Source organism: Myxine glutinosa, chromosome 8 (assembly GCF_964187855.1).
Source record: "Myxine glutinosa chromosome 8, kmMyxGlut1.1, whole genome shotgun sequence".
Classification (NCBI taxonomy): Eukaryota; Metazoa; Chordata; class Myxini; order Myxiniformes; family Myxinidae; genus Myxine; species Myxine glutinosa.
In genome coordinates, this window is record NC_136268.1 from 7,457,991 (window position 1) to 7,469,001 (window position 11,011).

General features: G+C 46.2%; 1 protein-coding gene across 1 annotated transcript in view; it reads left to right on the forward strand.

Annotated features, from left to right (window-relative positions):
* Positions 1 to 11,011, forward strand: part of LOC137432239 (transcriptional enhancer factor TEF-1) — a 159,517-nt gene that overhangs the window by 44,248 nt on the left and 104,258 nt on the right. The gene's annotated exons all lie outside the window — the stretch shown is intronic.

The following is an 11,011-nucleotide window of genomic DNA, read 5'->3' on the forward strand; positions in this document are numbered from 1 at the left end:
CCGGCTTGGGATCCTCGGATCCTGGGTTTGAATCCCGGTCGATCGCTGAATTAACGCCAGGGGGGTTGACTCAGCCTGTCATCCTTCCGAGGTCGGCAAATTGAGGACCAGCTCACTGGTGATTACCTGTGTGTCGCAAGAGGCGACTAACAGGGTTGGTGGCAGGAAGGGCATCCGGCCATAAAACATTGCTTCAAAAAGGGGACCACGGTGCCCCAAAAAAGACCAATCACCGCTCTCCGGGAAAACATGGCCTCTAAAGGCGGTTCTAAAGGCGGTTAAGCCTTCCCCTATCACATAGGGGAAGGGGCTTAGCTGTTGTAGAGTTTGTTTCTACATTTAGTGCCCCCAATTGTTAATGGAACCACCACAGAGTTTCTTAGACCCCGTGGAGTACGAAACCACCATTTTGAAAAAAAAATTATTTCTTCCTGCAACTCCCAACATTCCAAATTTCTGAGCTGCATCTCAGAGCTGGCTATTCACAATGAAATTTTGTATTAAAAATGTGAATAGAAAATACACTGGTTGACCTATTTTTGGCCTTGACCTATTTCTTGACATTGACCTAAATATAGACATTTTGACATTTTTCACCATAACTCGACTAAGGTTTCTCCGATCAGAACAAAATTACCCTCACTAGATAGCGTAGAGCAAGGAGCATTTACTCTTAATTTACATCATAGCCCTCTGGGTTAAAGGTCAAGGTCTTGCACCAATAGGAGTATTAAACCACCATGTAGGATTTTCTCATTTTTCTGCCAATGTCTGAGAACATTCAGAAAGAAATTTTGTCTAAATAATGTAAGTAAAATGTATGCCGGTCTGATGTAATTTTTTTAACCATGACCTATTTTTAAGTAATGACCCAATTATAGACATTTTAACCAAATCCCAAAACCAAAACTTGACCAATGTTTGTCTGATCAGAATGAAATTTTCCTCTCTAGATAGCCTAACAATAGAGCAAGTCGCGTTTATGCTTAATCTTCATCATACCCCTCCGGGTTAAAGGTCAGGGTCAAATAACGGTCCGAAAAAAATAGTCATCGCTCAATTTTGTCAATACCGAATCTCAAAGACCGCTTGACCTTCCAATATGTTCTTACATCATAATAACGTAGCTGCACCATTCGTGTGCTTGACCTACTTTTTAGCTCACCTGGAACGAAGTTCAGGGGAGCTTATGCGATTGGGCATTGTCCGTCCATCAGTCCGTCCGTCAGTCCGTAAAAACTTGAAACTTCTTCTCCGAAACCGCCAATGGGATTGCGACCAAATTTGGCACAAATTATGTTTTTTGTGTTGTGACTAAAGTTTGTTCACGGCATTAAAAAATCGGGATCTAAGGGGGTCTACCAGGGGTCAAAGTGTGTCCAGGTTTGACCCCCCAAAAGAGGTATCTGCTTTCTTCTCTGAAACTACACAAACTATTTTGATGAAACTTGACCACAATATTCAACACCCGTAATGTACCAAAGTTTGTTCACGGCATTAAAAAAAAATCTGCCCCTTTGTGGGTCTATGGGGGGGGGGGGTTGCCCCCCAAAATAGGTATTTGCTTTCTTCTCAGAAACTACACACGCAATGTCGATAAAACTTCACCACAACCTTAATCACCCATGTTGCACCAATGTTTGTTCAAGGCATTAGAAAAATTGGGGTCTAAGGAGGTATATGGGGTTGGGGGAGAGGAGGTTTCCCCCCAAAATAGGTATGTTTTTCTCTGTTTATTTAAAGTTTTATGATTATGTTAGTATGATTCTACATGCTGCCCTGTCTTCTAGCAACCATTGAAATTGGTTTAAAATGCCCTGGGTTGGTGAAGTATACTGTTTATTCTACCAGGTGAACAAACAACAACAACAACAACAGGAATTTTAAGGCCATTTTCCCTGCTAGAGCGGGGGTTAGCCTTGCGGTCCCCATGACAATCTTCTCCATTTTGCCCTATTTTCTCCATCTCCCCTTGTTAATAACCCCCTTGCCCGCATTTCTTCGTCCACCACATTTAGCCAAGTCTTTCTCGGTCTTCCCTGCCCTCTACATCCTTATACATTCATTTCTATCATTCTTCTCAACCAGTCACTTTCATCCTTCCTCAACACATGACCAAACCATCTCAACCTGTTTCTCTTCACAGCTTCCATCACAGGCTCTATTCCCATCATCTTTCGCAATTCATCATTTGTCTTCCTCTCTCTCAAGGATACTCCACACGTCCACCAAACCATTCCCATTTCCACCCTTTCCAGCCTTCGTTGCTGCTCTACGTTCATTACCCATGTCTCGCTCCCATAATCATAACACTTCTCACACATGCAGCATACACCTTTCCCTTCAGCTTCAACGACACTCCCCTCCTCGTCAGCACGCCACTCAGTTCCCGAAACTTCTTCCATGCACATCTCACTCTAGCAACCGTTGCCGAGTCTGATCCACCTTCTCCATTCAGCATGTCTCTGAGGTAGCAAAATGTTTTCACACCTTCCAGCTTCACGCCGTCTCCAAGATCCAACTCAACATTTCCTCCATCTGCAGCTCCCTCTGTGCACACCTTACATTTGAATGTAGCTGCCACACTGGTTAATGACCCTCTCAGACCACTACATTTTTGATGAACCCACTCGGCACACATTGTACATTGAATGGAGTTCACTACGACACCCTTCCTGCACACACACAGCACTACCAGGTGAGCGCCAGGGGTATTTTCCCCGATGTTTTCAGATTGTGACCTAATTAACAAAAAAACACCTTTTTGATCATAACCTGAATAATTTTTCTCCGATTTTCATGATGTTGAGTTTTATGGATAGATTGTAGATGGGGACATATTTTCTTCATTTACACTCTATCCGTAAATGTTGAAGGTGAAGCTCATATGGTGGTCCGACCAAAATATGGCCATCATTGACCAAGGGTAAGTTGCGGGCGATTGCCAGGGGTAAGCCAACCCTGACCAGGGGAGGCTTACACTTGGTGATGGCTTTACGATCACAGGTATCTGTTACTATTTATTATTTTAATTATTTACTGATTATATATTTTCTCTTCAGCTGTATTCTGCCTCTTTAAAGACATTGACTTTGATTTAAACTAACGTAAGAGATACAAAAAGGCCCAGGGATCTTAGCCATGGGACCTCAACCACAGGGCCTGAAGTGAATTTGTCCTGCGATGGATGATGTTTGTGTAGAACTTTGGAACTCGAATCAGGATAATTCCAAATTTTGTAATTGTTTGTGATTCGACTCAGGACTCAGCCCTTGAGACTCAACTTGAGACTTAACATTTGAGACTTAACCTTTGAGACTTAACTCAAGTTCCATTGTTATTATTTGGTTACAGCCACGGCAATTGAAATTGTTGCGACTGTAGCAGCTTAAGTATGTTGCGAAATTGAAGGGGCTTAATGTTGTGAGGGAGAGGGTTGGGAAGAGTGGGTGGGGATTGTAGGGGCGTGGAGGGAGGGGGCGGGGTGATTAGCTCATCCAATCAGAACACATCACATGACCTTTACCATCAGCCTGCCTCGAAACATTTGCTTCTGTTGGCAAACTTCCCAAAAAGTTTTTCTTTAGGCTTTCAGCAGTCAGTCGACTCCTTTTTGCTTACTTTTGTTTCCTTGTTTTATCTTTCCCCTTCATCTTATTTGGGCAGCAATATCAGTTGCTGGTGCCTTCATTTAGGAAAATGCGTCTTCACAACTACAATCAATTTTATGCGAACTTCTTCTTCATCTTGACTCATTGAAGTGATGCTGATACCTTTTTCCGGCCTGTGGTGCCATCATCTGTAATAGGAGAAAGACTAGGTGAACCGATCTGGTTACCTGACCCTTTGTATGCCATCGCAGAGATTTTTCGATGTTGTGTACATTCAGGATACTATGTTAATGAGTGGCAGAGCATTATTATGACTTTTATTCACCAATCGCACTTTACTTGAAAACAAAAAGTCAGGTAAATCATTAGCATGGCATTCGGCACAAGGGCACCAACTTGTCTGATTACCCAGATCCTTAACGTAATTCATGACATGCTCGGCTGTGAGAATAAGGAAGTCTGCAAGAGGGCTCGAGTTAGACCGAGCCTGCGAGCTCTAACGAGGCTGAGATTGGTGTTATTGAGGAGATAGATACCTGACATCCAGGATTTGAATCCAACATTATTATCTCTGCTACAACTGCTCTTGTTGATTTGAACACCAGCGCGTGATGCGGGAAACATTCCTAACTTATAAAGCTACAACACTCGATTGAAGAGCTGTTGTTATAGCCCTACTTGAAGAGTATAAATTAGGTTTGGCATCTGTGTGCGCAGAGTGGAGACATCTGGAAGCACTCAGAGTGGGAGTGTGTGCTTGGTGTGCCGAGGTTTAGTGTCACGATGCGGGGGCAGTGCCTAACTTTGCCCGGTGGGAGAGGGGTTGGGAGGGGCAGGGTGCACGGTGCTGGTGGAGCTAGCAGGCGGATCTGGCATTTATCACCCATGTTTGCCTCTGCCTGGACCGCCCCATGGACAAACCCGACGATGGCCCTCTCCCGCCCCCCTTTTTTCTCGCCCACAATATGTGGATCATAAACAACATCCTTTACATAAATCTATGATGTATCAGGAGATCTGATGGAAATGTGATGAAAAAGTTATCTCACCAAAGCTCATGTGAATGTTTTCCAAGGGATCTCAGGAATGATGATGGAGCATGATAAAGGAGCATTGCATGACTAACTATGCAGGCCCAAAGCCAATTATCAGGTAACACTTGCACTCTAAGGATGTTGTCAGACATAGCAACGGGCAATCATCGTCGCCTTAACGTTCACGCGAGCCTAATAATCCTTCAGACACTTCCTTTGGGATCAGAGGTCGCAATGTAAGAATAGAGATGTGAGTCGTGAGACGTAATCAAAATGTGGGAGAATCTTCGTTTTTGAGATCCACACGAGTTATTCGTGAATACTCTCGAAGTTGTGCCATTAGAGAAAAGTTTGACTCACACAGGTGGCTTCCTCGTTCCATTCGTAGTATCCTGGCGGGTGTGTTTCTCGTACGTGTGCGGTCAGGTACACACCAAGCAGGGAAACAGACTTTTTTTTTCTGCAACAACACCCTTTACACCCGCACCCCAGGCACTCTTCAACGCTGATGTTACGTGGTTTTGTTTCAATAGGTTCTACACAAAGGCCTTGATCACAAAATAACATGCTACACTCATGAGCTCTGCCATAAACGGCTTCAACGGCACTCGTTTATTGTACCATGATTGGTGTATAACAATTACCAATACTTGCTTCACGAAGATTATGCTCGGCACTCTGCCAGGCCTAATTTTGTCTTGCGGCCTCCACAAGGCAGCATTTCTTCTTTCTTCCTTTTCATCCCATCTATTCTATGCTTAGCCCCTCTTGTGCCAGATGTAGAAAACTGCCACGTCTATATTTTGCTTCAAGAGGCCATCAATCTTTTGTGTGTGATGCCTCTGGTTGGGGCTGCTGCTTCGTCTGTTCTTAGATTTCACTTTGGTGTGCTCAGTTGGTTATTTAAGGGTGTGTGCACGTTTGTGCGACAGTTACAGCTCTTCTGGTCCCTCTATTTAGGTCTCAGCCAGTTGACTGTTTAAAACAAAGTGCGGCACTAAATCCACATGCATCATCGCATGACGTGGGGACAAACAAATTGTCCGAAAGTTTAACGTCAGCCCTGCCGCCCGCACGCCATACTCCTGTTTGCCATCTGCAGCGCTTTGTGCTTCCACGTTGGGCATATGGCAACTGAATGGGCTCAGCGGACGCCTGGACCTCGACACCGGCTGCTCATCTGTCGTGGTCATTTTTTCATTCTGCCTTTCTCCACATGAAAACCCCGTTCAGGCCTGATTTGCAGACAGAACGAGGCAGCGCGTTGGCAGGACGACAGGTTTTATGCAGTGAATCATTAGTTCAGTTTTTTCCCATTTCACCTCTTTTCTTTCGTGAAGTTCACATTTTTCAGACTACTATCTTTGCTTTTAATCTCTCTTCCATTATTTGTCTGTTATCAACCATTTCCTCGTCTCTCCTCAAAGATGTATGCACACCTCAGTCGGAGTATGACAGTTGTATCAGGGGCCACATGGGAAGGTTGCCTGAAAGGGAATGCACGCAGGGCATGAGAAAAATGCCTCAAAATGCCTCGCATCTAAGCGCAGGGCCCCTCAACCATTCGCATCCCCCCACTCTCTTCTTACCCGAGTTCTGAGCTCCAGGGCAGCAGCAGCTGCTATGCTGAATGCTGTGTGGAAGCAGCTGCCGTGGACACCATTGAAGTGCTGGCTGGTCGGATTAATAGACGTTGCCACGGCGATTCATCCGCTCTTAAACAATGCTTCAGCTTTAGGCCTGGTTGCCCTGAAACCCGTCTTTCTCTTTATCCCTCCTCCCTTACCACTTCTCATCATCACATCCTGATACCGCTCTGCGTGCCATCCTCTCTGGCTCTCCTGTCGCCATTGACGCTAGCCAGTCGGTCGGTCGCCCGGGTTACATGTCGAAGAGCGGCTGTCAAAGAAACCCTCAGGAATAAGGAGATGGCGAGCCTTTAAAGGGGCGCTGTCGCTCCCAAAGCCTTGGGCCTAGCCCCCCTCTGTGCTGCCTTTGTGTTCCGCCTTTGTCTGTCGCTCTCAGGCTCCGAGCACTAAGGGTTGTCCTGCAGAGTGACGTGCTCACTTGGACCTTCATGTCTCTGCATGTGATAAATAGGAAATTTGGATCATTTGCCATCCTGTTTGAGAACGCACATTATTTTTAACACTTCATTTTAATCACCTTTTGCATTTGTAAGCTGCGTAGTCAGATGGCGCCTGCCGAGCCTGTAGAACTTTGTTGTTGTTCCTGGTATCACTCTTGTCGGACTAGCGATCGCAACCTGCTCTCCTATCTTCACTACTTAATTGGAAAGAGATGTCATGTATCTGGTAAACCTTAATTGTTCTGAGCACTGACAGGATGCCACCCAGGAAAGAACCTTTGCTTCCGAGCATCATCGATAAACAAGGCCCGAGTTTTCTTTAAACTACCCTTCCCCGTTTTAATCACAGGACTCGTGGTTGTTGTTATTTCTGGGTTTTTCCTGTTTTGTTTTTTTATTCACTGCGATGTAAAAAAATTTAATTCCTGGATTCTAAAGGTGTGTTTAGACATGTGTTGTTTTTCCATGATACCGAAGCCTACTCCTGTTGAAAAGATTAATTAGTCCTCTGCAAGGAAATGCAAATGGGGCAGCCAGCTTTGTATTTAGCCCCTGTCCTTCCAGGTCACACACGTTCCGCTTGAAACCCTTTTCTTGTTAACCCCCACCAAGACTAAGCTCAACAAACACCTCCATTCTTTGATGCTCCTCTTTTCTCACCTGTAGAGCCACCTTCCTGAGTCCGTTAGGTCAAGGATTTGCGATGTTCCCGATTTCTGATTTTCCGATCTAATCCGATCTTCCCTTGTATTTAGAGTCTGCTGCCCACTGCGACCTCATGGTCTCTCTCATTTCCACCACTCACCTTTACTACACCCACTGAGACCATGTTCCCACCTTCGTCCTGCAATTCTTCTTGTTGTGCCGTGGTGCATCCATTCGTTGTTGGCCCGCTGTGTTCCCTTTGCCCCATCTTGTCTGCTCATCCATCCCCCCCTGTTGCTCTGTCTTCCATGAGCCTCGATACCAGTATATGAGGATATTGAGAATTGAAAAGATGATGCACTTCTCAATTCCGTATTAATTATTCTTTTCCATCAGACTTGCTTTTCCAAATCGAATGCGGACAACAGTCTTGACCTCTATGTAGTCTGACCTGTATGAGCTGGCCCACCCATGGCCTTTTTGATCGCCGGAGCAAAGGGAGTAACAGTTAGGCAATGTAACCAGCAGCTGGTAGGTAGGCCCTGTCATTAAATGGGCCCTTTATTTATAAGCTGTGCTGCCAGGTCAATCCATTTTATTTTGAAATCGTTTGACTTTTAGCAGAGCACAGAGCAGCTCTAGGGGTAAGCGTAATTACACTATCAAGGTGAATGTACCTGCCTGACCACCACACCTGGCCACCACACCACTTCTGACACCGCACTGCCATGATTTTCCATACAATGTGACACTTTGCTTTCTACATTATTGAAGACTAATGCCCCCAATTACTTTTGAGTCTTGTTTTTGGTGAGTTTACAGTCTACTTATTTAAAATGCTTTAAAAGTATTTTGCCATCACCAAGGTACTTATAGAGCAGGATGGTTAAAGGATGGTTAAAACTCCATTTGGCTAACATCAATAATTACCCAGTATTCCTGATTTCATATTCCCAACAAGTACTGGTTATTTGTGAAAAAACCTAACTCTTAATTTCCGTAGTCCAATGCCTTTAATTATGGGTATTAGATATAATCCTGCTTTATTCACCTGTGCTATATGCTGCCTGGATAGCCTCGAGGTGTGCGCAATCACATCTGAGCTATGTAGCCTGGGATGAAATCTCAGCCCAGCTATAAACCGTGATCCTGGTGTTTCGCATGCGGATCGATGCACCAATGAGCACACCTTCTCTCGGATGGACGTTAAGACTGGTGGTGGTGATTAGTTCATGGACGTTAAAAATACCTCGCGAAGAGTAGGCGCGTTATCGCCAGCACCCTGAGCAAATTACAAATTTCAGGCCTGATGTATAGGGGCACTGCATCAGCAGCACAGACACACCTCAGTAAAGGTGCAACCAACAGGCTGAATTGTGAATCGCATCCCATTCCAATAATGCATAAACACGAGCAACTTGTGCTGTGCCTACAGATGTTGTCAAAGTAAATGATTCCCAATGTTCTCAACACTTGAAGCATAAACCAATATTTGATTACGAATTGAAGTGCTCAGACAAAACGACATGAATCAGATTGTATGTGCTATCCATGACCCTACCAATTATCTTTTTTTTATATATATATATATATATATATATATATATATACTAGCGGGGTCACCCGTGGGAATCCCACGGGCATGGATGTGTGTGACATTTCGACATATTGAGTTAGATGGTTAGATGCTGCACATTCATTTTTACAAAATGGTTACTGGCAAGTCATCAGATCCAGAAATGGTGTGATGAACACAATTTATTTATTTCACATAATATGTGACCCCTCACTCCTCTCCACCTGACACTCTCCTGTCTCCACCTGACACTCTCCTCTCTCCACCTAGCACTCCTCTCCTCTCCAATCCCTCACATTCCTCTCCTTTCCAATCCCTCACCTCTCCAATCCCTCACACTCCTCTCCTCTCCAATCCCTCACATGCCTCTCCAATCGCGCCTCACACTCCTCTCCAATCGCGCCTCACACGCCTTTCCAATCGCGCCTCACACTCCTCTCCAATCGCGCCTCACACTCCTCTCCAATCGCGCCTCACACTCCCCTCCAATCGCGCCTCACACTCCCCTCCAATCGTGCCTCACACTCCCCTCCAATCACTCCTCTCCAATCGCACCTCACACTCCTCTCCAATCGCCCCTCACACTCCTCTCCAGTCGTGCCTCACACTCCTCTCCAATCGCGCCTCACACTCCTCTCCAATCGCGCCTCACACTCCTCTCCAATTGCGCCTCACACTCCTCTCCAATCGTGCCTCACACACCTCTCCAATCGCGCCTCACACTCCTCTCCAATCGTGCCTCACACTCCTCTCCAATCGCGCCTCACACTCCTCTCCAATCGCGCCTCACACTCCCCTCCAATCACTCCTCACTCTCCTCTCCAATCGCTCCTCACTCGCCTCTCCAATCGGCTTTCCCCGTCTCGTTTCTCTCGTTTTTCTCCCGTCTCGTTCTTTTTCTTGCTCCAAATCGGCCCGTCTCGCCCGTCGGCCCGTCGGAATCGGAAATCGGACCGTCTTGCTTTCGTGCTTGCGCGTAAATAAATTGTGTTCATTACACCATTTCTGGATCTGATGACTTGCCAGTAACCATTTTGTAAAAATGAATGTGTAGCGGGGTCACCCATGGGAATCCCACGGGCATGGATGTGTGTGACATTTCGACATATTGAGTTAGATGCTGCACATTCATTTTTACAAAATGGTTACTGGCAAGTCATCAGATCCAGAAATGGTGTGATGAACACAATTTATTTATTTCACATAATATGTGACCCCTCACTCCTCTCCACCTGACATTCTCCTGTCTCCACCTGACACTCTCCTCTCTCCACCTAGCACTCCTCTCCTCTCCAATCCCTCACATTCCTCTCCTTTCCAATCCCTCACCTCTCCAATCCCTCACACTCCTCTCCTCTCCAATCCCTCACACTCCTCTCCAATCGCTCCTCACACTCCTCTCCAATCGTGCCTCACACTCCTCTCCAATCGTGCCTCACACTCCCCTCCAATCGCGCCTCACACTCCCCTCCAATCACTCCTCACTCTCCTCTCCAATCGCTCCTCACTCGCCTCTCCAATCGCTTCTCACTCGCCTCTCCAATCGCTCCTCACTCGCCTCTCCAATCGCTCCTCACTCGCCTCTCCAATCGCTCCTCACTCGCCTCTCCAATCGCTCCTCACTCGCCTGTCCAATCGCTCCTCACTCGCCTGTCCAATCGCGCCTCACACTCCTCTCCAATCGTGCCTCACACTCCTCTCCAATCGCGCCTCACACTCCTCTCCAATCGTGCCTCACACTCCCCTCCAATCGCTCCTCACTCTCCTCTCCAATCGCTCCTCACTCTCCTCTCCAATCGCTCCTCACTCGCCTCTCCAATCGGCTTTCCCCGTCTCGTTTCTCTCGTTTTTCTCCCGTCTCGTTCTTTTTCTTGCTCCAAATCGGCCCGTCTCGCCCGTCGGCCCGTCGGAATCGGAAATCGGCCCGTCTTGCTTTCGTGCTTGCGCGTAAATAAATTGTGTTCATTACACCATTTCTGGATCTGATGACTTGCCAGTAACCATTTTGTAAAAATGAATGTGCAGCATCTAACTCAATATGTCGAAATGTCACACA